The sequence below is a fragment of the Mytilus galloprovincialis genome, chromosome 10 (assembly GCF_965363235.1).
Source record: "Mytilus galloprovincialis chromosome 10, xbMytGall1.hap1.1, whole genome shotgun sequence".
In the NCBI taxonomy this organism is placed as follows: domain Eukaryota; kingdom Metazoa; phylum Mollusca; class Bivalvia; order Mytilida; family Mytilidae; genus Mytilus; species Mytilus galloprovincialis.
Window position 1 is genome coordinate 12,522,945 of NC_134847.1, and position 26,726 is coordinate 12,549,670.

The 26,726-nt window shown below is 34.8% G+C and overlaps 1 protein-coding gene across 1 annotated transcript in view; it reads right to left on the reverse strand.

Annotated features, from left to right (window-relative positions):
• LOC143049860 (acid-sensing ion channel 4-A-like) overlaps positions 1–6,237 on the reverse strand; it is a 36,813-nt gene extending 30,576 nt beyond the window's left edge. The window contains exon 1 of the mRNA XM_076223622.1: positions 6,012–6,237. The gene's annotated coding sequence lies outside the window, so the exon portion shown is untranslated. The remainder of the gene's footprint in view (positions 1–6,011) is intronic.
• Between the last annotated feature and the right edge of the window lie 20,489 nt (positions 6,238–26,726).

A 26,726-nucleotide genomic window follows, 5' to 3' on the forward strand; every position in this document is an offset into this window, starting at 1 on the left:
TTCGCGGTTTGAGGAAAATATCAATTTTCCTGTATACATGATTTCGTTCTTTTGCCAAACGTTCACAAAATAGAAAATGTGTATCACACGAATAATATTTATTTCACAGTTCTTATGAGATAATTTTATCAAAACTTGAATTTTATCAAAACTCTTATCTCAAACAATTTAGAATGATTAATACAGTCAACAGTAGTATCCGTTGTTCGAAATTCATAAATAGATAAATAAATAAACAAATCTGTTCATGTGGATGAACACACTAAAATATAAGTATAACATAAACTATTCATTACTTTTATTATACAATATAAAAAGAAGATGTGGTATGACTGCCAATGAGACAACTCTCCACAAGAGACCAAAATGCCACAGAAATTAACAACTATAGGTCACCGTACTGTCTTCAACAATGAACAAGCCCATATCGCGTAGTCAGCTATAAAAGACCGAGAAATACTTCATCATAAAATCAGGAATACCCCACCATTTTCTTGGGAAGATGTATGTGACAGGTTAATAATATGAGAGGTGTTTTACACTCGTTCTATTGATTGATAACGTATGATTTTGTATAAGTGAATCATATAACTGAATGGAAATGTAATAACAGAGACAGTTATCTTTTTACTTGATTTCTTTTTCTGTGTACTGGGCAACAAATATTTTTAAAAGCTCATCAACATGAACAGTAGTTTGTGAGTAGGATTATAAAAATATTTTTTCATACATTTCATGTTTTAAACCAGCATTGAAATAAAGCAATTCATATAAAATTTCAGGATAAATCGTCATACAAGTGTTGTCGAGTGATTTATATAAACACATTGGTAGCTTGCTCGTTTTGTTAACGAGACTCCGGAACTGATTATTTATTGATATCATTTATTTGATTTTATAATATTTAATCAGAGTAGTTCTCTGTCTAATTTTTATACAATAAGTTTAAGTCGCGTTTTTTATTGAATTTCTGGGGGGTAAATACTAAAAAGCACATGATAATAAATTATTTACAAAACAATTCTGTTCATTGTATCTGTTTCCATTGTTTTAAATAATCTATATATTGGATAATACATATATGGATACATTTGCCAAAATCAAGTGAATCATGAAATTTATATTTCTTTTCAATAAACAATTCTTTTGATCAGGTACAAATGAATAGCAACGAGTATTCGAGTACTCGAGTACTTGCTCGGAAGGTCGGGTACACGAGTTGAATTTAAGTACTCGGATACTCGTTTGCCTTTTATAAATCTGGCTTATATAATTCCCTTAACTTTAGTTCCCTTTGAAATATCCTTTGTAATTTTAATAAAAATAACATTTATAATTCACAACATCAATTCGTTTATCCTTACTTCTATGGGCTAAAACTGAAACTCACTTTTATGTATAATCGCAAATCGTGTTTTAGCAGTACCTACATAGCCCGTTCCTTTTGAGAGGATTTGTTTTCATGTGCAGAACTTGTAACAAAATTTAGAAACATCTTTCATCTGTAGTTGTGAATACAAAAACCCAAATCGAAGTGCCCTTACGCAACGGATTAGAGACATTTGTAACGGTGTTTGTACACGGATTAGAGACATTTGTAACGGTGTTTGTACACGGATTAGCTAACACTTACACGAATTTATAACTCACAAGGCGTTAACTTCGTATTCTAAATATAATAACTACTGGTCTTTGTTTGTTAATCAAGACTTCTTTGTGAACGTGATTCGTATGATATCTATATTCAATGTACAAAATATTTATTTGAAATTTTATTATTGTTTGATTTGTAATTAAATATCGTTTCAAAAAAGTAATTTGAAGTCCAATGTAATTTTGTTGACAAATTATGAGTCAAGTCGTAATATGAAAAATACTAACTCCACAGCGACAGCTTATATTAATTTTCTTTGTGGTGGCTTGTGTAGATTTGTTGTTTGTGTACTGTTGTTGTTTGTTTGTCTTTCTTTTTAAGCCATGGCGTTGTTAATATAGAAAAGAAGACGTAGTAGGATTGCGACAAAGACGACTGTCCACAAGAGACCAAATGACACAGAAATTAACTACTATAGGTCACCGTACGGTCTTTAACAACGAGCAAAGCCCATACCACATAGTCAGCTGTCAAGGGCCCTGAAATGACAATGTAAATCAATTCAAACAAGAAAACTAACGGCCTAATTTGTGTGCAAAATATTAACGAAAATCACAAATGTAACATAAACAAACGACAGCCATTGAATTTCAGGCTCCTGACTTGGGGCAGGCACATACATACAGAACGTTGCGGGGTTAAACATGTTAGCGGGATCCCAACCTTCCCCTAACCTGTGACAGTGGTGGAAACAGTACAAAATAAGAACCAACTATAAAAATCAGTTGAAAAAGGCTTAGCTCATCAGATTAATACAAGTGTAAATACTACACAGAGTGGACGTGGCCGGGTACTTGTACATCCTAACAATAATAAGTACAAATCTGGGAGTACTCGCAGTTACTGACAGCTAGTTCAAAGCCACTAACAACAAATTAAAAAAAAATCAGTTTATTTTCGACTTATGTGTTATGAATTTCCCTTTGGTGTCTTACGCTTTTCTTGTATAAATTTATCAGGATACTGTTTTTTGTTCTTACTTAAGTAAGCCAGACGCGCGTTGCGTCAATAAACAACTCATTAGTGACGCTCATATGAGGTATAAGATCAGGGCAGATGTTTTAAACTTGTGCAATTCTAATAAAACATAATATCTTTTCAGTTTTCTTTTAATTTTTTCATATTCTATTACATGTGTTAGACAGACAATAGGCTATAAATAAAATATGACTTCTCCCACAGATGCTAAGTTTTTCTGCGATTAATTACATAAGAACAGGATCAATATCTCCTCCAATCTAACAAATCTCAGACTTTGATATTTCTCTTCCCATTGCACTCTTAAAATTGCTATCCATGGGTTAAAAAAAACGCGTATGGTATCGTGTCGTTCAGTGTACAGGTTCTATGTAGTGTCCTGTTGACTTATTCGTCTTTTTGTCACCTTTAATTTTTGTATCGATGGTTTCTCAGCGATGTATGAGTTTGGAATAGTTTCTGCTTTTTTCTACAATGTCCAGGACGACAATCGATACAAACGCGGTGTTAAACGTCAACGTTCATTTGTGATGATATTATACAAACAAATACTGTAAATAGAGACTAACAGTAAAAGTCATCTGAAAATAGTATGGAGGAATGTATTATTTAAAAGATGATTTTCAATGTAATAAAAACGCATTTATGTAGCAGATGAAATCAGTATTTCAATAACCAACATTAAAGCCATGCATCAGCATAAAACATTTTATGTTAAGTAATAAAACACCATTAAAATTTGCTATCTATATCTATTTTTTATATATATTTCTTTCAAAACAGCACGAAACAATGGTTGCCTTTTCCATGGTATCAATATTTTATAAAGTTAAATTTCATGTAATGTCCTAACTTGTATGCATTATTTTTATCATTTAACAAAATATGGTTAGTTAATTACAATATGGTGACTTGCGTATTTTAAACATCGTTTAATGCCATCTGGGAATTCCGCATGATATGGTTGCTTATTCAGTGACGTCATGGATTTTCCATTGCGAATATAAATAAAATCAGATGTGGGATGTTCGTTAATCAGATTGCAAAGAATCAACAGAAAAAATAACATTGATGTCAATAACATTGACGGTACAAATGTCACCTCACCAGATGGGTATTCCGACAGTTAATGTCGCTTCAGTGATACTCTAGGTCAAAATACTTGACAATCAAAATTCAATACAAACGTTGAAAGGCTAATGAAATAAAAAAAGCCATTAAAGATGTTTGCTTGACATGTTTTGGGTTTTTTGTCATATTTTAGAAATCCTCTGGTTTTATCCACTTGAATGCCTTAGAAATGTTGCCCATGGACCCCCATCTTTCTTTTTATAAATTTTTTACATGTATAATTATAAGCCATTTATAAAAGTCTTATAGAATCTTATTTATTTTTCAATAGTTTTTGAGAACTTTGACTGGTCAATGATAAAGCTATGAAAAATCAAGAGAGAACATTTCCCCGCCAAAATTCCAATCGCGAATATTTCGAAAACAAGCACATCAACCCCTATATTTTTATTTTTTTTGCTTTTATGATTCCTCAATTAATACCCTATCAATTTGTACTAGTGTTATGGGAAGCTATTTTTTTAAACTGATCAAAGAACTTCCTTAAAAGGCCAAACGTAAACGTCAGCTACCCAATCAAACAACTGCGACACCTTTATTGTTTAATTTATGGTGTAACCCTAATTTGTCCACTTTACATTACACGTATATAAAACACCATATGTGTTGATGTTTTAATAAAAACAAATGTCTAGTAACTTGTAAAATAGAATCCATGCATTACACTTACAATTATTTTTGATATATACAAAATTTTGACATAACTATTTTACACCTTTTGCAGAAATACGAAAAGTTTTACCTAATATATGCACTTATTCAGGAAATATCATATCAGGGATCATGTGTATTGACCAAAAACTTTAACCCAAAACCTTTACCTGAGGCGGGACAGACGGACGGACGGACGGACAAACAGACAGACGAACTAATGGAGGCACAGACCGAAATACATTATGCCCATAAAAAGTGCATAAAACATCTTTTACATAATCTGAAATATTTAAAAAAAAGTTAAATTCTGACAAGCATTATAAAGAAGGGATGAAACTTGTAGATATTTAGTTCAGTCTTAGTTTAGCTTTCTATGAGTTATACCACTGTCGATTCTTTTTTGTATCTTAAAGTAACTAATTTCGACAATCAACCAACAAAATATTGACAGCGTGACCAACTTGACCAGACCATAATAAACAACATATGTTTGCCTGTGTTACTGTGATAGTAAATAAACGATGCTTTATTTTCTCAACTGTCATAATTTGGAACATAAATAACTAAAATATAAAAAAAAATATTTCTATCATAACCAACAGCATGTCGCTGTTTCAATAGACAAAATAATTGCTAAGTAAAACATGCAGTTTGAGACGACAAAATGATGAAGTTTCGTAAAATGTTTTCTAGATTTAAATAATTGCTTGTCATTCGCTGCTTTTTGTCTTAACTTTGTTACTTTATCAAATATCTCGAACACTCTTATAACTGCGATACATAATTTCCTCACGTTTCTTCCAAACTAGTCAAATTGACATTAGAAATCGTATTGTATCATGTTTATTTTATCTAATATTAGAGAATACTTCAAACCAGGTAATAGGTGTTAAAACGCAACGGAATCCCTCACAAATAACTCAATAAGAATTTATGTTCCGGCCTGAAATTGTTTTATCAACACAAAAAATAACCTCTACGAGAATTCATGTTCCTGAAGTAATGAAAAGGATTTATACATTTACGAAATTGTCGGTTGAGTTCAACAATGAAATAAAAGGTAGGTTCACCTTTAAAATAGATACTGTAAGGTAAATTTGTATCATTTGTTGTTTCATAATCTAAAGAACTATGAGTAAATTCTTAGTATATACCCCACAATGAAAGCAAAGGCACAATCGGTTGAATTTCCATTGTTTATGACTTTGTAAGCCAATTTAATTGTTTTCGTGCTCGCTTTTGATAATATTACCCCATAATGCATTAGATTGTGAAAGGCGATTTTGTCTCATAGATATTTATCACAGATGCTCAGTCGTTTACGTCAGTATTAGGACGCGTTTTACCAAGAAAAATCCTAGGACTCCTCATTAAACAATCATCACTTAAGAATACAAATCAAATAATTAAAGACTCCCTAAAATGAATTAAACAATATACACGATAAACCTGTCTGAATGGCAGTTTCATATTTTATTGAAGAAAAACAAACAAATGAACGTCGTATGCCATTGAATCCAAAGTTTGATTATATATACATTTTCATTGTATAAAAAATAGAAATGTATAACCGCTAGCTATGATACTGTACTACCTGTAACTTTATCTTACTAATGGTGGTCACAAAACCTATATCCACCATGATGGCCCATATGTCCAACAGTATAACCCCTGTTGCTTATTTAATACACAAGGTATTAATCAACAACTAGTCAAGGATAAAGGAAAACATGACTGTTTTGAACACTTAAAATTATATAACTTACAGGTAGAGTGTCTCAGGTAAAATCTATGTGTTTATCAAATTTTATTACTGTGATTACGACAAACAATATTCAAAAATAAAATAATATAATGAAACAAGTTGAACATATAGTTTTTATAATAACATTTTCTTTGAAAAAAAATGTCTCATGACTGTTTGTTTTGATGTAATACTTTTTAAATAGTTCTTTTAATTTAAATACATGTTTAGTTTGGCAAATGAATAATAGACCTTTTAAAATGCCCATTATAGACATATCATGATACATTAAGCTAAACATTTTAACTTATAAATATCTAATAGCGAAAAATTCATATATTTATTTAATAACGACAATGTTGCTACAATAGTTGCCAAACCATTAACAATATTTTATTTAAAAGAAACGGCATTTTATTTCCCTAGTTCTGAAAGAAGAATATGTTTTATTTTCATTTAGTATACGGACACTGTAAATTTTGAATGTAAATGAGTAAAAATTTGTTTATTTTATATATTGTGTCTTAAAAGTCTCTCATTAATTTTTTTAAAGATTGATGCATACAATACAAATGTTTTAATGTTTTGTTTATTTCTGTGAATCTCATTTTATGTTTGTATGTGGTGAGACTGTAATAAAATATTGAATCTAAAAATATTCAGAAATTTAGATGTAAATCGCAAAATATTTAAATGAAACGTGTACATGCTGGTGTACTTTTGATACATGTTTTCAATGATTTCTTGTAATTATTTTTGTTTTATATCTCTTATGAAAGAGATGTAAGTATAACAGCAACAATTTCCTTCACTTTGAATTTAAGTTAGAAGTTCGGTATAGGACTTGACCACATGTTATTTTAATTCTTGAAGATTAGTATCCTTTAATTTAACAAACAACTCATCGCCGCTAATAATAGTTTAGGATTTATATGTTCTGTTGATATTGATTTGTGTCTTCTTGTGGCACCTTCCCCCTTTTGTAGACCTTTCACTTCCTGTCTTCGTAGGAAGCCATACAACTTATGCTCAATATTAAATAAAAGGAATTCATCAGCTTGCCCTGTTTGTTAAAAAGTCAATTTTGAAAAAAAGAACATATTCTAATACGCTTTTATAAGTTTATATATAATTCCATTATGGTTTTTAAAAATCAAAAATCTACCACTAAGATATTAAAGTAATCTGATTCAAATATATTATGACTTTTGTCTATGCATTCAAAAATCCAGCTTATTTATTTATTGCATACATGTACATAGTCACTTTTTCATGTGCATTCCAATATACTTCTGATAAATAATTTTACTTAAACATATTGTGACTTTTTTTCCTGTGACTTTTTATCCTAGGGATTTTGAAAAAAAAAATTTCCCGTGACTTTTTTTTCTGTGACTTTTTTTCCGTTTACCGAAAATTAAAACCAACAGTGTCAGAATTAAATGTTTATGTTGACAAATGTTTTACACTCAACGGCCATTCAATACCGTTGACATACTATATAACACTAATCACAATATACATGTACATATATTTTGGATATCTTATCAGTAATTTCTCCAATATTGAAATATATAAGATTATAATTATTCGCTTATTTGGCAAATTCATATTCTTCTAAGATATTTTCAATCATTCAGTTTTGATAAATACCATTACAAATAACATATTTGTCTCAGTTTCATGAGTGATGGTATTCGATTTATAAAATACAATAAACAAGGTTTTCAGGTAAATGTGGATTACGGATTAAGATGTTAGATGTCAAACTTGAATTAACAAACTGAGGCAAATTTAACACGAATATGTATTTTCTCTTCAACAGTGTTTTTATTCTCTGTTCTTTATTTTCATTTAAACTAAACTAAATACGTTTTGACAAATTAATTAAAAATAAACATTATATTATGGGACTCAATAAATACACATAAAGCGTGTATTATTTAAAATATATTTAGGTAGTAGAAATATAATAGGACCAAAGATTTAATTTATATGTTTAACCTTTGACCCCAAGCATCTTCATTTTATTCATGAATATACACATTTTGTCTGCCAAAATTTCAATTTACCATTATAAATACCTGAAGACTTAATAACATACCTACCACAGCACACATCATACACAGATTGATAAAAAAAAATCAAAAACTTTACTATTTGGGATAGGGTATGATCATTGTACATACAAATCTTAGTTCGCACAGGGAAGTATGGGAAATTGAACTTGTTAGCACAAAACAGTGAAAAACGGAATTTTTATTTTTCTAATTTTTTTTTTACATGTACTTTTTGACCAATAACGACTTATATAAAATGCCCCAAACGTAAATATATGGGTTTTTTTTCAATGCATTAAAAGACGTAAGAGAATGCCGACAAAGTCGTTTAACTTAAATCAACCTACCCATCGTAATCGCAGACTAATATTTATCTCATATAAACAGAATACATGTTCATTTATTGCATGAATTTTTATACGTCACGGTCATGACGGTACATGACAGCACAATAATCCCTTCACAGAATCGTAACCACTATTCAATATTATCGTTTGTATTTTGCTACTTTTCCACAATTAACGCCCGTTTTGCGCCAGTGACCGGTATTACAATTTGACACAGTTTTAAAAGTTCATTGAGCTGTTACTTCATTTACAATTTTGAGCCAGACTTAGTGTTTATTAAATTCAACAAATGTCAGCATTATCCTCATTATTTTATTATTTAACACCTCGTTTTTTTTTATTATATAAGCTATTCCATATATCAATATACACATAGGAAATATTTGTTGTTTACCGAAAATATAAGATACATCGATTTCAATGATGTACACAATAAATAATTACTGTGAAGTTACTTTTATTTCCGCGTCTATATTTGATTTACGAGTACAATTTAGTAAAACAGAAAAAGAAATAAAGAGAAACGAAAATATACAGGAATACATAAAGTTTCGTAAGTAATTGCAAGGGTCCACACCTTACTTACATGCCAAGAGTTTTCATAGCACTTAGAAATTTTTGAAACGAATATGTGAGATTAATACTTAATACATTTGGGCAAATTAAAAACATGTTATACATCTTACTATTTTATTTTTAACAGATTCACAATTTTTGCATTTTTTAAACTGTGCATTAAATTGAATTGAACGACTGCAAGGGAATCTATTTCACTGGCATTAAAATGATTTGATAAGAATTGAAATAAATTTAAAATGATTTTCAATTTTTGTCAATCTTTATCAAATGACGATTAATCTCATTTAAATAGCGTTAATACGTTTTTGTCCGTTTAAATTAAATGCGGGTTACTAGTGTGAAATCATTAGGGTTACGGTTAGAGACACCATTAGTGTTAGGGTTATATACATCATTAGGGTAAGGGTTAAATACATTATTAGGGTTAGGGTTCCAGATATCATTAGAGTGAGGGTTACAAACAGCCTTTAGGTTATGGTTACAGACAGATCTAGGGTTACTGTTACAGACATCATTTGGGTTAGGGTTACAGACATCATTAGGGTTAGGTTTGGAGACATCATTAGGATTAGGGTTAGAGACATCATAAGAGTTAGGGATAGAGACACCATTAGGGTTACGGTTACAGACATCGTTAGGGTTAGGGTTACAGACAACATCAGGGTAAGGTTTACAGACATCATAAGGGTTAGGATTACAGCAATCATTAGGGTTAGGATTATAGAAAGCATTAGGGTTACGGATAAAGACAGCATTAGGGTTAGGTTTACAGACATCATTAGGGTAAGAGTTACAGACATCATTAGGGTTAGGATTACAGACATCATTAGGGTTAGGGTTAAAGACATCATTTAGGTTAGGGTTACATACATCATTAGGGCTAGGGTTAGACACATCATTAGGGTTAGTGTTACAGACATCATTAGGAGTAGAGTTACAGACATCACTACGGTTAGAGTTACAGAAATCATGAGGGTTAGGGTTTCAGACATCATTCAGGTTATGGTTACAAACATCATTAAGGTTAGGGTTACAAACATCATTACGGATAGGTTTACAGACATTATAAGGGGTTAGGGTTACAGACATCATTAAGGTTAGGATTACAGACATTATTAGGGTTAGGGTTACAGACATCATTAGGGCTAGGGTTACAGACATCATTAGGGTTAGGGTTTAAGACATCATTTAGGTAAGGGTTACATACATCATTAGGGCTAGGGTTAGACACATCATTAGGGTTACGGTTACGGACAGCACCAGGGTTAGGGTTACATATACTGTTATGGTTAGGGTTATAAACAGTTCTAGGGTTAGGGTTACAGATATCATTAGGGTTCGGGTTAGACATCATTAGGGTTCTGGTTAGAGACATTATTAGGTTAGGTTTACATACATCATTAGAGTTAGGGTTCCAGACATCATTACGGTTACTGTTAGAGACATCATTAGGGTAAGGGTTTCAGACATCATTAGGGTTAGGGTTACAGACCTCCTTAGGGTTAGGGTTACAGACATCATAAGGGTTAGGGTTACAGACATCATTAGGGTTAGTGTAACAAACATCATTAGGGTTAGGGTTACATACATCATTAGGGTTAGGGTTACAGACATCATTAGGGTTAGGGTTACAGACATCATTAGGGTTAGGGTTACAGACATCATTAGGGTTACTAATACAAATATCATTTGGGTTAGGGTTACAGACATCATTTAGGTTAGGGTAACAGGCATCATTAGGGTTAGGGTTACAAATATCATAAGGGCAACGGTTACAGACATCATTAGGGTTAGGGTTTACAGACATCATTAGGATTAGGGTTACAGACATCATTAGGTTTAGGGTTACAGACATTATTAGGGTTAGGTTTACAGACATCATTAGATTTAGGGTTAGAGACATCATTATGGTTAGGGTTACAGACATCATTAAGGTTAGAGTTACAGACATCATTAGGGTTACGGGTTTCAGACGGATCTAGGGTTAGGGTTTCAGACATCAACAGGGTTACAGTTACAGACACCATTAAGGTTATGGTTAGAGACACCATTGTGGTTAGGGAAAGAGACATCATTAGGGTCAGGGTTAGAGACAGCATTAGGGTTACGGTTGCAGTCATCACTATGGCTAGGGTTACATATACTGTTATGGTTAGGATTATAAACAGTTCTAGGGTTCGGGTTACAGATATCATTAGGGTTCGGGTTACAGACATCATTAGGGTTAGGGTTACAGACATTATTAGTGTTAGGTTTACATACATCGTTAGAGTTAGGGTTCCAGACATCATTACGGTTACTGATACATACATCATTAGGGTAAGGGTTTCAGACATCATTAGGGTTACGGTTACAGACATCATTAGGCTTAGGGTTACAGACCTAATTAGGGTTACATATACTGTTATGGTTAGGATTATAAACAGTTCTAGGGTTCGGGTTACAGATATCATTAGGGTTAGGGTTACAGACATTATTAGTGTTAGGTTTACATACATCGTTAGAGTTAGGATTCCAGACATCATTACGGTTACTGTTACAGACATCATTAGGGTAAGGGTTTCAGACATCATTAGGGTTACGGTTACAGACATCATTAGGCTTAGGGTGACAGACCTAATTAGGGTTAGGGTTACAGACATCATTAGGTTTAGGGTTACAGACATCATTAGAGTTAGTGTTACAGACATCATTAGAGTTAGGGTTACATACATCATTAGGGTTTGGGTTACAGATATCATTAGGGTTAGGGTTACAGACATCATTAGGGTAAGGGTTACAGACATCATTAGGGTTACTGTTACAAAAATGATTTGGGTTAGGGTAACAGACATTATTAGGGTTAGGGTTACAGACAGCAGTAGGGTTACGGTTACAGACATCATTAGCGTTACGGTAGCAGGCATCATTAGGGTTAACGATACAAACATCATTAGGGCAACGGTTACATACATCACTAGAGTGAGGGTTAAAGAAATCATTAGGATTAGAGTTACAGATATCATTACGGTTAGGGTTAGAGATATTGTTAAGGTAAGGGTTACAGACATCATTTGACTTAGATTTAGAGACACCATTAGGGTTGGGGTTACAGACATCATTAGGATTACGGGTTACAAACATCGTTAGGATTACGGTTACAGACAACTCTAAGGTTAGGGTTACAGATACAAATAGCGTTAAGGTAACAGGCATCATCAGGGTTAGGTTTACACACATCATTAAGGTTAGGGTTACATACATCATTAGGGTTAGGGTTACAGACTTCATTAGGGTTAGGGTTGAAGACATCATTATGGTTAGGGTTACATACATGATTTGGGCTAGGGTTAGACACATCATTAGGGTTAGGGTTTCAGACAACATTAGGGATAGAGTAACAGACATCATTACGGTTAGAGCTACATACATCATTAGAGTAAGGTTTACAGACATCATAAGGGTTAGTGTTACAGAAAGCTCTAGGGCTAGGGTAACAGACATCATTAGTGTTAGGGTTGCAGACATCATTAGGGTTAGGGTTACAGACATCATTAGGGTAAGGGTTACATACATCATTAGGGTCAGATTTACGGTCATCACATGGGTTAGGCTTACAGAGAGCATTAAGGTTAGGGTTACAGACATCATTAGGGTTAGGTTTACAGACAGCATTAGGGTTAGGTTTACAAACATCATTTGGATTAGGGTTACAGACATCATTAGGTTTAGGGTTACAGACATCATTAGGGTTAGGTGAACAGACATCATTAGATTTAGGGTTACAGACATCATTAAGGTTAGAGTTACAGACATCATTAGGGTTACGGGTAACAGACGGATCTAGGGTTAGGGTTTCAGACATCAACAGGGTTAGAGTTACAGACACCATGAAGGTAAGGGTTAGAGACACCATTAAGGTTAGAGTAAGAGACATTATTAGGGTCAGGGTTAGAGACAGCATTAGGGTTAGGGTTAAAGATATCATTAGGGTTAGGGTTACAGATATCCTTAGGGTTAGGGTTACAGACATCATTAGGGTTATGGTTCGAGACATCATTAGGGTTATAGTTACGGACAGCACCAGGGTTAGGGTTACATATACTGTTATGGTTAGGGTTATAAACAGTTCTAGGGTTAGGGTTACAGATATCATTAGGGTTCGGGTTAGACATCATTAGGGTTCTGGTTAGAGACATTATTAGGTTAGGTTTACATACATCATTAGAGTTAGGGTTCCAGACATCATTACGGTTACTGTTAGAGACATCATTAGGGTAAGGGTTTCAGACATCATTAGGGTTAGGGTTACAGACCTCCTTAGGGTTAGGGTTACAGACATCATAAGGGTTAGGGTTACAGACATCATTAGGGTTAGTGTAACAAACATCATTAGGGTTAGGGTTACATACATCATTAGGGTTAGGGTTACAGACATCATTAGGGTTAGGGTTACAGACATCATTAGGGTTAGGGTTACAGACATCATTAGGGTTACTAATACAAATATCATTTGGGTTAGGGTTACAGACATCATTTAGGTTAGGGTAACAGGCATCATTAGGGTTAGGGTTACAAATATCATAAGGGCAACGGTTACAGACATCATTAGGGTTAGGGTTTACAGACATCATTAGGATTAGGGTTACAGACATCATTAGGTTTAGGGTTACAGACATTATTAGGGTTAGGTTTACAGACATCATTAGATTTAGGGTTAGAGACATCATTATGGTTAGGGTTACAGACATCATTAAGGTTAGAGTTACAGACATCATTAGGGTTACGGGTTTCAGACGGATCTAGGGTTAGGGTTTCAGACATCAACAGGGTTACAGTTACAGACACCATTAAGGTTATGGTTAGAGACACCATTGTGGTTAGGGAAAGAGACATCATTAGGGTCAGGGTTAGAGACAGCATTAGGGTTACGGTTGCAGTCATCACTATGGCTAGGGTTACATATACTGTTATGGTTAGGATTATAAACAGTTCTAGGGTTCGGGTTACAGATATCATTAGGGTTCGGGTTACAGACATCATTAGGGTTAGGGTTACAGACATTATTAGTGTTAGGTTTACATACATCGTTAGAGTTAGGGTTCCAGACATCATTACGGTTACTGATACATACATCATTAGGGTAAGGGTTTCAGACATCATTAGGGTTACGGTTACAGACATCATTAGGCTTAGGGTTACAGACCTAATTAGGGTTACATATACTGTTATGGTTAGGATTATAAACAGTTCTAGGGTTCGGGTTACAGATATCATTAGGGTTAGGGTTACAGACATTATTAGTGTTAGGTTTACATACATCGTTAGAGTTAGGATTCCAGACATCATTACGGTTACTGTTACAGACATCATTAGGGTAAGGGTTTCAGACATCATTAGGGTTACGGTTACAGACATCATTAGGCTTAGGGTGACAGACCTAATTAGGGTTAGGGTTACAGACATCATTAGGTTTAGGGTTACAGACATCATTAGAGTTAGTGTTACAGACATCATTAGAGTTAGGGTTACATACATCATTAGGGTTTGGGTTACAGATATCATTAGGGTTAGGGTTACAGACATCATTAGGGTAAGGGTTACAGACATCATTAGGGTTACTGTTACAAAAATGATTTGGGTTAGGGTAACAGACATTATTAGGGTTAGGGTTACAGACAGCAGTAGGGTTACGGTTACAGACATCATTAGCGTTACGGTAGCAGGCATCATTAGGGTTAACGATACAAACATCATTAGGGCAACGGTTACATACATCACTAGAGTGAGGGTTAAAGAAATCATTAGGATTAGAGTTACAGATATCATTACGGTTAGGGTTAGAGATATTGTTAAGGTAAGGGTTACAGACATCATTTGACTTAGATTTAGAGACACCATTAGGGTTGGGGTTACAGACATCATTAGGATTACGGGTTACAAACATCGTTAGGATTACGGTTACAGACAACTCTAAGGTTAGGGTTACAGATACAAATAGCGTTAAGGTAACAGGCATCATCAGGGTTAGGTTTACACACATCATTAAGGTTAGGGTTACATACATCATTAGGGTTAGGGTTACAGACTTCATTAGGGTTAGGGTTGAAGACATCATTATGGTTAGGGTTACATACATGATTTGGGCTAGGGTTAGACACATCATTAGGGTTAGGGTTTCAGACAACATTAGGGATAGAGTAACAGACATCATTACGGTTAGAGCTACATACATCATTAGAGTAAGGTTTACAGACATCATAAGGGTTAGTGTTACAGAAAGCTCTAGGGCTAGGGTAACAGACATCATTAGTGTTAGGGTTGCAGACATCATTAGGGTTAGGGTTACAGACATCATTAGGGTAAGGGTTACATACATCATTAGGGTCAGATTTACGGTCATCACATGGGTTAGGCTTACAGAGAGCATTAAGGTTAGGGTTACAGACATCATTAGGGTTAGGTTTACAGACAGCATTAGGATTAGGGTTACAGACATCATTAGGTTTCGGGTTACAGACATCATTAGGGTTATTTTTACAGACATCATTAGGATTAGGGTTACAGCTATGGAACGCCGACACTGTCTTATTATGACATTTCTCATTATATGATGTTCATTTGCCTTTATATGATGTTATTTTACCCTTATATGATGTGCAAATGACATTATATGATGTGCAAATGACATTATATGATGTGCACTTGTCCTTATATGATGCACACTTGTCATTATGTGATGTGAACTTGTCCTTATATGATGTACACTTGTCATTATATGATGTGAAGTTGTCCTTATATGCTGTCCAAACACATTTATATGAGGTACAAACATCTTTATATCATGTCCACAATTCATTATACAATGTGCTTTCTCCATTATGTCATGTGATTGCGTTCTTATATTATGTGATGCTTTCCTTATACGATGTAGAAACGGCATTATGTGATGTGCAATCACCTTTATATGATGACAATTTGACATTATCTGATGTGCAAATTATTTTATATGATGTGCAAATTATCTTATATGATGTGCAAATGGTCTTATATCATGTACAGATGTCTTTATATTATGTGCAAACTTCCTTATATGATGTGAACGTATCCTTATGTTATGTGCTAACATCGTTATGATGTGGTAATGTCATTATATTATGACAATGTAACATCATAGGGTGTGGTTCGGTTTACATCTTTATAGGGTGTCAGAACAGCATTATGATGATGTACATTCATCGTCCTGATGGTCAATGAACATGATTACGATTAAAGCGATTACTCACTACGTCAGAACTGATTCCGATCTGCTTCTGCAGAATTAATATAAACCCGGATCAAATCTTTAGCTATCGTTTGGAAAATGGTTGAGATGTAAAAAGAAAAAACCTTGACATGTTTGTTCCTTGACTAAAGATGAAAAAAATCACACCAGATATTATTGATGGAAAATTGTCAAATTATGAATTTTTATCGATGGGTCTACAATAATGAATATACGGGATCTACAATATTGAGCATATGTAGTTAACTTATTACGTTTTAGAAATAGATCTTTAATCTTTTAAGCGAAAGTGCATTTTTAAGATAAAGTGAGACAATGCATTTTAACAAAAATTAACGTTTCAAACATTTCGGCGGAAGATTAAGATCAATTGATACAGGAACTAGTGGAAGAATTTCCCTGCAGCGGCGAAAATATGATAAAACAAATTTTGTGGCTCTTATTTATAGCTTGCTGTTCGGTTTGAGTAAAAGCTCCGTGTTGAAGGCTGTAATTTAACCTATAATTGTTTCCTTTTACACATTATGACTTAGCTGTAGAGTAGTCTCATTGGCACTCATATCATATCTTCTTATTTCTATTCATTGCAAAAGACACCAATGAACTCAGAGTCAATTTTAAAAATATTTAATAACGATAGCTACAAAATTATCCTCTCTTGCATTTACCGGTATGGATGATTGGTTGATTAATTTGTTGATTGATTGCTTTTTAACGCCACTTTCAACACTATCATGCTATATCGTGGCGGTGAGTTTATATTGATGGAAGAAGCCGAAGTCCCCGGAAAGAACCACCGACTTTCGGTAGGAAAAACTAATAATTCTATTAAATTAAGATTGGAGTCGAGCTTACTTGCCAAGTGTGGGATTCGAACTCACGACCTACATGTAAGTGTTGACAGGCTAGATACTTGGACTACTCGCCAACCGAGCCCCACCCCACCCCCAAAAAAAAGGAATTAAAGGAGATATGGGATGACCTTCAACTCGGTGCATGACACTTGCTTGCATCTTTTTATTATGTTTTCATGCATTTATAGCACACTTACATGATTATGAATGTATGCTTGACGTCCAGCGGAAAATTGAAATATATATATATATATATATATAAAAGACTATGTTATGATTGCCAATGAGACAACTCTCCACAAAACACCAAATGACACAGAAATTAACAACTATAGGTCACCGTACGGTCTTCAACAATGAGCAAAGCCCATACCGCATAATCAGCTATAAAAGGCCCCTTAATGACAAATGTAAAACAATTTAAACGAGAAAACTAACGACATAATTTATGTACAAAAAAACAAAAACCGGTATGTAACACATCAACAGACGACAACCCACTGAATTTCAGGCTCTAGACTTGGGACAGGTGCATATTCGTACGGGAACATATTAATGTGAAATGAATATTAACCTTGTTTTGTAATAGACCAACACCCTGAGTCGGATTTTTAACATGCTACTTCACAGAAATCCATTTCACCTTACCCGGACAGATTATTTTGATAAATATGAGAAAATGAGAGAAAAAATAAAACAATAGTGTTTGTCCTGGAACAAGGAAGCACACGTCCTCCTGCCCACACTTCATGTTTACATCACGATGACCGTGAGGGCGTTCCGATGTATTGTCGCAACAGAGATTTGACTTTCGACTTTGACTGGTACATGTTACCGATCGTATAAAAACGCAGACATAACCGAGTGCAAAATAGCATTCTTTGTCGCTTCAAGTAATACTCATAAAATGTTTTTTTTTAGAACATATTAAATTAATTATATGAAAATGTTGCGTCGTTAGAAATATATTTTTAAGTTATAAGTAAGTTATATCTAGGCACACATACAGGACAATTGTGTTAACGCATTCGGAAGAACATCTCAAGAACGTTTATACGGGAAAAATGAATGCCTACATAAATCCAAACTATTAGAAAATCCGAATTATTATAGAAGTGTTTTCACCATGCAATTGCACTGCACTATTATTAGAATAGTAGAATAGAATGCTATAGCATTTGGATAAAAATTATGTATACATGTAACTGTTATATATAGAATAATAGGTAGTTTCGTTTTTGATACTGACTATATCATGTTGAATATCTAGACGAGCCCGTTCAACATCCACGCACGAACTTGTCTCTGAAAAAAATATGTTTCTGTAAGTTAACCTCACTTTCAGGTATTGTGATGTGATTTTCTTTAAGACAAGTGCGTGTGACCATCAACGAGAACTTGTGGTCATCCGATGTTCAGTGCTTCAGTCCTTTGATACTTTCTGTTCTAGTAAATATTACATAAGCCAATGACATTCAGCCTTCACATTTTTGAAGGTGTATATAAATCCGACATAACCGAGAATCCCAATGGTCTTTAAACAGAAAATAGAATGGAGCGTTTTCAGATCCGCGTAAGCATAGCTTGGACACACAATAGCTGTAATTTAATTAGATTTGTGTCTGAATGAACATAAAAATACTATATTTATTTTTTGTTTACTGAGGCCTGGTGGTCTCTGACATATAGAGAGTTGTGTTTTATTTTTTTCTACGTGAAGATTTACGGCGGTGACTTTTAATATTTTAGGTTTATCTTTAAAACTACAATAGATTAAAAAAAAAATACTGCAATGTGTCTGAATATATTTTATGGTAAATTTTAATGTCCCATTTTGGTCAATTTTGGCTCTTATGAGTTTTGTTGTTTTATTGCCTTTTATCTTGATACTTATTTATAGGGAAACCTTTTCTGAGCAAAATAGTTTTCTCGTTTGAATTGTTTTACATTGTCATTTCGGGGCCTTTTGTACTGACTATGCGGTATGGGCTTTGCTCATTGTTGAAGGCCTTACGGTTACCTATAAGTGTTAATTTCTGTGTCATTTTGGTCTCTTGTGGAGAGTTGTCTCATTGGCAATCATACCACGTCTTCTTTTTTATATTATAAGAACAGATTTAAAAATAAGAAAATTATAATTATTGTCATTTTCATCATTGGTGGTGGGGACGGCGTATAGGAAAGAAGATGGGAATTCCTCTAATTTATTTTCCAAGTTATTACCGTGAAATACGGAAAAAAACAATCATTCCAAAGACATAAACTTTTCACGACTCCCCCCCCCCCTAAAACAACCACAAGAGAACAATTACACACACCTTTCTCAATACGTTAAAAAAATCTCCATTGAAATAAGATGAAAATAAACAATCTGTATATACAAATATGTGAACATTACCAAACCTGACCATTTTGCATTTCGCGGGCAGTACGTGGATTAAGCATGCAGTCTCCAAATTTGGATATTTTGGCTTTTTCTGAGGAAAAAAAGATTGTTTCAAAGACAAATAAAGGAAGTACAAAACACTACATGTATACGTCATATCACAAATATATCCGACTTTGTATGGTTTTGGAGGAGTAACACTACATTATACATCTTACCATTTATATTATTCAATAACATTTTATAAAACAAACCATCTCGCCATATTATGCATGAGTAGATAATTTTATAGCTATTGTTGTGAAATATTTTTGTGAGTTCAATGATGCATTTTGCAATGAATAGAAATAAGAAGATGTGGTATGAGAGCCAATGAGAAAACTCTCCATCCAAGTCATAATTTGTAAGAGTAAACACTCATAGGTCAAAGTACGACCTGCAACACGTAGCTTTTCCTAAACCCAAATAGCAACCTATAAAGAGCCTCAAAATTTGTTCTATTATATTTTCGCCACAGCCGCAAATTTCTCCAATTAGCTCCTGTATTAATTGATCTTTAAATTATCTCCCTCTGAACTGTTTAAAACGTTGATTTTGTTAAATTGCATTGTCTCATTTTTCCTATTAATTGCACTCTCGCTAGCGATGGACACATATTTGAGCCGGGTTTATAGTTTACAGAAGCAGATCGGAATCAGTTATGACGTAGACAGTAATCATTCTAATCGTAATCATGTTCATTGACCATAAGGACGATAAAAGCACATCATATAATGACGTTTCGACATCATATAATGAAGTAAACCAAACCACATAATATAAGATTACAAGCACATAATATAATGACACAACCACATCATATAAAGGTATTTGCACATTATATAATGGTAACTGCACATCATATAATGATATGTACACATCATATAAGTATATTTGCACATGACGTAAGTATATTTGCACATCATATAAGGATCGTTGTACATAATATAAGTACGTTTGCACATCATATAAGAATGTTTGCACATCATATAAGTACATTCGCACATCATATAAGTACATTCGCACATCATATAAGTATATTTGCACATCATATAAGTATATAAGCACATCATATAAGTATAAATGCACATCATATAAGTATACATGCACATCATATAATGATGTTTGCACATCATATAATGATGTCTGCACATCATATAATGATGTTTGCACATCAAATAATGATGTTTGTACATCATATAAGGATGTTTGCACATCATGTAAGGATATTTGCACTTCATATTATGACAATTGCACATCATATAAAGGTAAATGCACATCATATAAAGAAAATGGTCATAACAAGACAGTGTTGGCGTTCCATATACAGCCATCATTAGGTTTAGGATTACAGACATCATTAGGGTTAGGTTTACAGACATCATTAGGGTTACGGGTTACAGACGGATCTAGGTTTAGGGTTTCAGACATCAATAGGGTTAAAGTTACAGACACCATTAAGGTTAGGGTTAGATACACCATTAAGGTTAGAGTTAGAGACATCATTAGGGTCAGGGTTAGAGACAGCATTAGGGTTACGGTTACAGACAGTTCTAGGGTTAGGGTTACAGATATCCTTAGGGTTAGGGTTACAGATATCCTTAGGGTTAGGGTTACAGACATCATCATGGTTAGGGTTACAGACATCATTTTGGTTTAGGGTTACAGACATCATTAGGGTTAGGTTTACAAACATCATTTGGATTAGGGTTACAGACATCATTAGGTTTAGGGTTACAGACATCATTAGGGTTAGGTGAACAGACATCATTAGATTTAGGGTTACAGACATCATTAAGGTTAGAGTTACAGACATCATTAGGGTTACGGGTAACAGACGGATCTAGGGTTAGGGTTTCAGACATCAACAGGGTTAGAGTTACAGACACCATGAAGGTAAGGGTTAGAGACACCATTAAGGTTAGAGTAAGAGACATTATTAGGGTCAGGGTTAGAGACAGCATTAGGGTTAGGGTTAAAGATATCATTAGGGTTAGGGTTACAGATATCCTTAGGGTTAGGGTTACAGACATCATTAGGGTTATGGTTCGAGACATCATTAGGGTTATAGTTACGGTCAGCACTAGGTCTATGGTTACATCTACTGTTATAGTTAGGGTCATAAACAGTTCTAGGGTTAGGTTACAGTTATCATTAGGTTTCGGGTTACAGACATCATTATGATTAGAGTTACAGATATCATTACGGTTAGGGTTAGAGATATTATTAAGGTAAGGGTTACAGACATCATTAGACTTAGATTTAAAGACACCATTAGGGTTAAGGTTACAGACATCATAAGGATTACGGGTTTCAAACATCGTTAGGATTACGGTTACAGACAGCTCTAATGTTAGGGTTACAGATACAAATAGCGTTAGGGTAACAGGCATCATCAGGGTTAGGTTTACACACATCATTAGAGTTAGGGTTACAGACATCATTAGGGTTAGGGTTACAGACATCATAAGGGTTAGGGTTAAAGACATCATTATGGTTAGGGTTACATACATCATTAGGGCTAGGGTTAGACACATCATTAGGGTTAGGGTTTCAGACAACATTAGAGTTAGGTTTACAGACATCATAAGGGTTAGGGTGACAGAAATCTTTAGAGTTAGGATAACAGACAGCATTAGGGTTAGGGTAACAGACATCATTAGGGTTAGGGTTACAGATATCATTAGGGTTAGGGTTACATACATCATTAGGGTTAGGGTTACAGTCATTGCATGGGTTAGGGTTACAGACAGCATTAAGGTTAGGGTAATAGACATCATTAGGGTAAGGTTAACAGATATCATTATGGTTAGGGTTACAGACATCATTATGGTTTAGGGTTACAGACATCATTAGGGTTAGGTGTACAGACATCATTAGGATTAGGGTTACAGACATCATTAGGTTTAGGGTTACAGACATCATTAGGTTTAGGTTTATAGACATCATTAGATTTAGGGTTAGAGACATCATTACGGTTAGGGTTACAGACGTCAATAAGGTTACGGGTTACAGACGGATCTAGGGTTAGAGTTTCAGACATCAATAGGGTTATAGTTACAGACACCATTAAGGTTAATGTGAGAGACACCATTAAGGTTGGAGTTAGAGACAGCATTAGGGTTACGGTTACAGACAGTTTTAGGGTTAGGGTTACAGATATCATTAAGGTTCGGGTTACAGACATCATAAGGGTTAGGGTTACAGACATTATTAGGGTTAGGTTTACATACATCATTAGGGTTAGGTGTACAAACATCATTAGAGTTAGGGTTCCAGACATCATTACGGTTACTGTTAAGACATCATTAGGGATAGGGTTACAGACATCATTATTGTTAGGGTAATAGAAAGCACTAGGGTTAGGGTTACAGACATCATTGGGGTTCGGGTAATAGACAGCACTAGAGTCAGGGCTACAGACATCATTAGGGATAGGGTTACAGACATCATTAAAAATAGGGTAATAGACAGCACTAGGGTAAGGGTTAAAGACATCATTAGGGTTAGGGTTAAAGACATCATTAGGATAAGGGTTAGATACATCATTAGGGTTAGGGTTATAGAGATAATTTGGGTTAGGATTACAGACATCATCATTGTTAGGGTTGCAGACATCATTAGGGTTAAGGATACAGACATCATTAGGGTTAGGGATACAAACAGCATTAGGGTTACAGTTAGAGACATCATTAAGGTTAGGGTTAGAGACATCATTAGGGTTAGGATTACATACATCATTAGGGTTAGGGATACAGACATCATTAGGGTTAGAGATACAGACAGCATTAGGTTTACTGTTAGAGACATCATTAGGGTTAGGGTTAGAGACATCATTAGGGTTAGGATTACAGACATCATTAGGGTTAGGGTTAGAGACCACATAAGGGTTAAAATTACAGACATCATTAGGGTTAGGGTTACAGACTACATTAAGGTTAGGGTACCCGACATCATGAGGGTTAGGATTACAGACATCATTAGGTTAGGGTTAGGGTTACAGACATCATAAGGGCTAGGGATACAGACCGCATTAGGGTTACGGTTAGACACATCATTAGGGTTAGGATTACATACAACATAAGGGATTACGGTTACAGACAGCTCTAGGGTTATGGTTACAGACAGCACTAGGGTTAGGCTTACAGAGACTATTATGTTAAGGGTTATAAATAGCTTTAGGGTTAGGGTTAGAGACATCATAAGGGTAACAGACATCATTAGGTTAAAGGTTATAGATATCTCTAGGGTAAGGGATAGAGCCATCATTAGGGTTACGGTTATAGATATCTCTAGGGTTACGCTTACGGATATCATTTGGGTTAGGGTTACATACATCATTAGGGTTTGGGTTACATACATCATAAGGGTTAGGGTTAGGGTTACATACATCATTAGGGTAAGGGATACAGACATCATTAGGGTAAGGGTTAGAGACATTATTAGGGTTACGGTTACGAACATCAATAAGGTTACGGTTAGAGGCAGCACATAGGGTTAGGGTTACATACACTATTAAGGTTAGGGTTATAAACAGCTCTAGGGATAGGGTTAGAGACATCATTAGGGTTATGGTTACAGATAGCTCTAAGGTTACGGTTACAGGTAGCACTAGGGTAAGGGTTACATATACTATTATGGTTAGGGTTATAAACAGCTCTAGAGATAGGGTTAGAGACATCATTAGGGTTACAGTTACAGAAATGATTAGGGTTACGGTTACAGATAGCTCTAGAGTTCGGGTTAGAGACATCATAAGGGTTAAAGTTAGGGGTACATAAATCATTAGGGTTAGGGATACAGACAGCATTAGGGTTAGGGTTAGAGATCTCATTACGGTTGGAGGCAGCACTAGGGTAAGAGTTACGTATACTATTATTAGGGTTATAGACAGCTCAAGGGATAGGGTTAGAGACATCATTAGGGTTCGGGTTACGGTTACAGATAGTTCTAGGGTTAGGTTAACATACGTTATGAGGGTTAGGGTTACAGACATCATTAGGGTTAGGGTTACAGACATCATTAGGGTAAGGGTTACATACATCAATAGGGTCAGATTTACAGTCATCACATGGGTTAGGCTTACAGACAGCATTAAGGTTAGGGTTACAGACATCATTAGGGTTAGGTTTACAGACATTATTAGGATTAGGGTTACATACATCATTAGGGTTAGGTTTACAGACATCATTAGGATTAGGGTTACAGCCATCATTAGGTTTAGGATTACAGCCATCATTAGGTTTAGGATTACAGCCATCAGTAGGGTTAGGTTTACAGACATCATTAGATTTAGGTTTACAGACATCATTAGATTTAGGTTTACAGACATCATTAAGGTTAGAGTTACAGACATCATTAGGGTTACGGGTTACAGACGGATCTAGGTTTAGGGTTTCAGACATCAATAGGGTTAAAGTTACAGACAACATTAAAGTTAGGGTTAGATACACCATTAAGGTTAGAGTTAGAGACATCATTAGGATCAGGGTTAGAGACAGCATTAGGGTTACGGTTACAGACAGTTCTAGGGTTAGAGTTACAGATATCCTTAGGGTTAGGATTACAGACATCATCATGGTTAGGGTTACAGACATCATTTTGGTTTAGGGTTACAGACATCATTAGGGTTAGGTTTACAAACAGCATTAGGGTTAGGTGAACAGACATCATTAGATTTAGGGTTACAGACATCATTAAGGTTAGAGTTACAGACATCATTAGGGTTACGGGTAACAGACGGATCTAGAGTTAGGGTTTCAGACATCAACAGGGTTAGAGTTACAGACACCATGAAGGTTAGGGTTAGAGACACCATTAAGGTTAGAGTAAGAGACATTATTAGGGTCAGGGTAAGAGACAGCATTAGGGTTAGGGTAACAGACAGTTCTAGGGTTAGGGTTAAAGATATCCTTAGGGTTAGGATTACAGATATCCTTAGGGTTAGGGTTACAGACATCATTAGGGTTATGGTTCGAGACATCATTAGGGTTATAGTTACGGTCAGCACTAGGTCTATGGTTACATATACTGTTATAGTTAGGGTCATAAACAGTTCTAGGGTTAGGTTACAGATATCATTAGGGTTCGGGTTACAGACATCATTATGATTAGAGTTACAGATATCATTACGGTTAGGGTTAGAGATATTATTAAGGTAAGGGTTACAGACATCATTAGACTTAGATTTAAAGACACCATTAGGGTTAGGGTTACAGACATCATTAGGGTTAGGGTTACATACATCATTAGGGTTAGGGTTACAGTCATTGCATGGGTTAGGGTTACAGACAGCATTAAGGTTAGGGTAATAGACATCATTAGGGTAAGGTTAACATATATCATTATGGTTAGGGTTACAGACATCATTATGGTTTAGGGTTACAGACATCATTAGGGTTACGTGTACAGACATCATTAGGATTAGGGTTACAGACATCATTAGGTTTAGGGTTACAGACATCATTAGGTTTAGGTTTACAGACATCATTAGATTTAGGGTTAGAGACATCATTACGGTTACGGTTACAGACATCAATAAGGTTACGGGTTACAGACGGATCTAGGGTTAGAGTTTCAGACATCAATAGGGTTAGAGTTACAGACGCCATTAAGGTTAGGGTTAGAGACACCATTAAGGTTAGAGTTAGAGACAGCATTAGGGTTACGGTTACAGACAGTTCTAGGGTTAGGGTTACAGATATCATTAAGGTTCGGGTTACAGACATCATTAGGGTTAGGGTTACAGACATTATTAGGGTTAGGTTTACATACATCATTAGGGTTAGGTATACAAACATCATTAGAGTTAGGGTTCCAGACATCATTACGGTTACTGTTAAGACATCATTAGGGATAGGGTTACAGACATCATTATTGTTAGGGTAATAGAAAGCACTAGGGTTAGGGTTACAGACATCATTGGGGTTCGGGTAATAGACAGCACTAGAGTTAGGGCTACAGACATCATTAGGGAAAGGGTTACAGACATCATTAAAAATAGGGTCATAGACAGCACTAGGGTAAGGGTTAAAGA